Raw genomic sequence first — 4,678 nt, 5'->3', positions numbered from 1 at the left:
TAGCATCAGCCAATTGTTTTAAAGTAACAATAACAATGATTTACAGCCACTGACCACAGTATAGCAAATGTTGGTAGTACCTCATCTTACTAGCTTAATTCGTTCTGTGACAGAGCTCTTAACTCAAAACACTTGTATCTTAAATCAATGTCTTTCATTGAAATCGGTGATTACCCCCAAAAGATTACATGCCTTTGGAAACGAAAAACAAACTTTTTGATAAGACAGCTAATGTACAGTTCCTTGGAGAGTGGACGTCTACGGTGTGTCTCCTTCCAGCTGATCTTCCGTCAAACACACCATCAGCAGCTTTTCCATATTTTCATGGATAAATGTCTGCTGTTTAAATATCATTTTAACATTTTTGGCTGGCGTTATCGACTCATTCTGCTAGTCTGCTTCAGTGCGGTGCAGACTAGCAAAGATACACTCGGTCAAGTTTAAAATGTAATTAATATCATCCATTTCTATTCACTCGCTTTCTTCCTTCCCATGGTCGGAAAACAAAGTTGTGTCCGTCTCTAGCTATAAGGTAATGCTAGCGAGTGAGACCAGATGTTTTGGGTGGATCATATGGGGTCCACTGTGACATTTGCTGAACCAACTTGTAACTCAAATTCTTGCTTGTAACTTAAAACGGGGATATCAAACTCAATTTTATTGAGGGCCACATAGCTAGATTTGCGGGCCTCAGCAGGCTGCTTGTAACAGTGAATAGATATGAATATAAACGTATAATATTGCAATTTGCATTGGCAACCGTTTTTTAAAATGTCTTTTAGTAGAAGATCACAGACATGCTGACACACAAGGTCGCTACCCCAACAACTGGCCGACTCGCAGCACCTCGGAATACCCTGCAGCACCAAGCCACCACAGTAGACGCAGGGACCAGACCCAGCAGGCCCCAACCAAGACGGCCACCCGGAAGGGATGGACGGCGGGAAGGGATGGACGGCGGGACCCAGGAGCTCCAGACACGCAGTCCGGATGCAGTAGCCTGAGGCGCCAACCCCCACCCGACAGGCAGGCCCAGAACGTACCCCCAGAAATATACATACATATATATATACATACACATAAACATACACATGTACACATACACGCACATACACATGCATACACATACACATATATATACATACATACATACATACATACATACATACATACACACACACACATACACATACACATACACAGTTTGTCAGCCCCGACAACCACCACGCGCGCGCGCTGCCACCAGTCACAACATCAGCCACCCCCCTGCACCAGACCCAGCAGCCACGGGCGCCCACACCACAAACAAACGGCAGCAGAAACAGCAGCCACAACACCCACAGACAGCCAGCACCACCCAATCAAATCAAAACGATCAAAAAATAAACCGCGACCGGCAACCACACGCCAACAGGATCACAGATACCAGCCAGCGCCAGCCCGCCAGCAAGCCCAAACGCCAACACGCAAACAAGAGACACCAACACCCCCCCCCCGCCAAAAGACCCCACCACCCCAACCCAAACCCGCACAAACACACCACCGCCCAAACAACCGAGACACAGTATTCAGACCAGACACGGGCGCCGCGCCGCCACCACATCAAGTCGCCAACAGAGACCCCACCGCGCAAGGTCGGGCCACACGGGCACGGACCCCACCCAACAGGAAGCGAGACCCGCGCGACGCCACACACAAATAAAAAATAAAATAAAATAAAATAAAAATAAATAAATAAATAAATATATATATATACATATATACATACACATACATACACATACACATACATACATACATACACACATATATATATATATATATATATATATATATACATACACATATATACACATAAAAAAAATAAAAAAATAATAATAATAATACATTAATAAAAGCCTGGCAGGCCACCAGAACGCAGTCCCCGGAATCCGCGCCGGCCGACGAGGCAATGAGGGGTGCGCCGAACCCCAACCCCCCCACATGCATGTGTACAAGGCCCCCAGAATGTCTACTGTGTAGTTAAAATTAGGAGGTCAGCCATTACAGCCGACCTCCAGTCCCTATTGATGCGTGTACTGTAGCGTGAGTGAGATATGTATGCTTGTGGGAACTAATAATGCGATTAAAATTGGGGACATCAAGGTCTTGGTGGGTCCCAACCAAGCCGAGCCCTCCAAATCCTAAGTGTCTAATATGCAGCTAAGATTGAGGGATGGCCGAGCAGGGGACAAGACAGGAGGACCGGAGCCCCATAGGAGGCATCCTCAACCCCCCGCCATGCCTCCCCGCAGGACAATCCCCCAAAGTCTTATATTTGTGTGACTGTGTGTGCTATAAGTAGGTGAGTAGAGGGCCCGGACATCCCCCCCAGTCCATGCGGCCGACAACCAGGAACTACGGCCAGGAAGCCGCCCCCCCCCCACGGCCCGTGACCCACACCAGACCACTTTAGCGTGACGTCACGCGAGCCCACCCCCCGCCAAACAAAGCCAGCCCCCGCCCGCCCCAACCCAACCCCGCAGAGCCCATACCAGCAACCAAACGCAGAAAAACTGCACAGCCCCATGCCCAATGCAAACACCGCATCCCGGCCATCCACACAGCAACGCACCCATACGAGTTCCGGCCAGGGGATGGTGCCCCCCAACTGGGGAAGAAGTCAATGCACCCCGTCCGCACGCCAGCCCCCAAACCAGCCGTCAAGCCAACGCCAGCCAGCCCCCACAACCCCACAAGCGCACAGATACCAGCCACAGTCCCCCAACCACTCCAACCCAACACAGCGACGCCAACCGCCGGCAGTACCACAGCAACCATCACCACCACCGCCCGTCCGCAGTACAAACACCCGCGGCCGCCGAAACCTGAAACAAAAAAAAGCGACCTACCCCGTAAACCACAACAACGCACACCCCCAGCTACCACAGAGGCCGCCAACCCACCTACCCCAACTCATCCACATACAGGCCAATCGATCCACCGGACATCCACACCCACACACACAACTACACATACATACACACATACACATATACATACATATATGTATATACACATACATACACATACATGCATATACACATACACACACACACACACACACATATATACACCTACATACATATACATATGCACACATACACACACACATACATACACCAAAACAAAACAAAAACAAAAACAAAAAATATAAAAAAAATAAAAATAAAACTAAAAATAAAAATAATAAATAAAATAAAATAAACCCTTTAAATAAAATTAAATAAAAATAAACATGAGGCCTGGTTGCCAACAGTGTCCAGCGCCACCAAACCCCGCAGCCATACCCGCACGTCCAGGCCCCCCCGCCCACCACCCACCAGGCACCCCATCCGGCAAAAAGCCATAAGGGCCCAGCCCCGCACCCACAGCCGGCATGCCATGGCATCTCTGCAGGCCTGGTACCGCGATCGGCAATGCACACCGGGGCAGCGACACACACACATGTACCTACATACATACACACAGATTCCACCATACATACATACAAACGTACACACACACACACACACACACACACACACACACACACACACACACACACACACACACACACACACGCACACGCACACGCACCTATATATACATGTATATAATTTAAGAGAATAAATAAAATTTATTAAATAGATAATTAAAAAAAAAATATATATAAGTATATATATAAATAAAATTAATAAATAAATAAGGGCGGAGTAAAACACAGGAGGGAGACCCCCGCAGGGCAGTCGGGCAGCACCGCCGGGGCCCCAACAAGGGAGGAAAGCAGCCCCCCCAACCCGGCACCAGGCGGGCACGCACAGCCGCAGCGTAGAGCGACCCCGGGCAGACCCCGCCCCGCGCCCCAGGGGAAGGAGGAAGCCCACGGACAACCGAAGCCAGAGGGGCACGAGCCGACCCCCGCCCGACAGCGGCAAGGCCCCGGCCCCACGGGCGCAACCCCCCGCCCAACCACCCACGAGAGGGGCAGCCCCCCACCCAACCCAAGGCGGCCACCCCCAACAGCTCCACCCGCACCCCAACCCCCGCCCAGGCACCCCCATCCACCCCCAGCCCCCAGACCACCCACGGATCGGCCCGCCAGGCCGGCACCAGGGAACACACCCCAGGCCCACCCGACCCCGCGGCACACGGCCCCCCCGGCACCCACGACCCCCCACCCACGGAGCAAGACCCCCGGGACAGAGCCCCAGCCCCGGCCCCCATGGGAATCAGGTCAGGAAATCAATTAGCGGTGCCCAAAGAGATCTGAATTCTGTCAGTTGTTGTTTTGATTCAGCAGACATTCTTTCCATAACTACATAATCTAATAAAATGTTTTTGTAAAGGTTTATACATAAATTATTTTTTGATTTCCAATTCATGAGAATAGTTTTCTTGGCGATGCCTATTGCATTTATAAGGAGGTATGTTTTGTTTATATCAAAGTCAGTTGCGGAGAGATCACCCAACAGGCAGAGTGCGGGGGAGATGGGAATAGGAATCTCTAACGCTAATGATAGGTTCTCGCACACTCCAAGCCAAAAGTTACTCACGGGAGCACAGGACCACATTGAGTGTAAGTAGTTATCTACCTTATTATCTGAGCAGTGTACACAAATGTTAGAGTCGGCTAAACCCATTTTATACATTCTTAGAC

Source organism: Entelurus aequoreus, linkage group LG14 (genome assembly GCF_033978785.1).
Source record: "Entelurus aequoreus isolate RoL-2023_Sb linkage group LG14, RoL_Eaeq_v1.1, whole genome shotgun sequence".
Taxonomy (NCBI): Eukaryota; Metazoa; Chordata; class Actinopteri; order Syngnathiformes; family Syngnathidae; genus Entelurus; species Entelurus aequoreus.
This window is presented reverse-complemented; position numbering follows the sequence as displayed.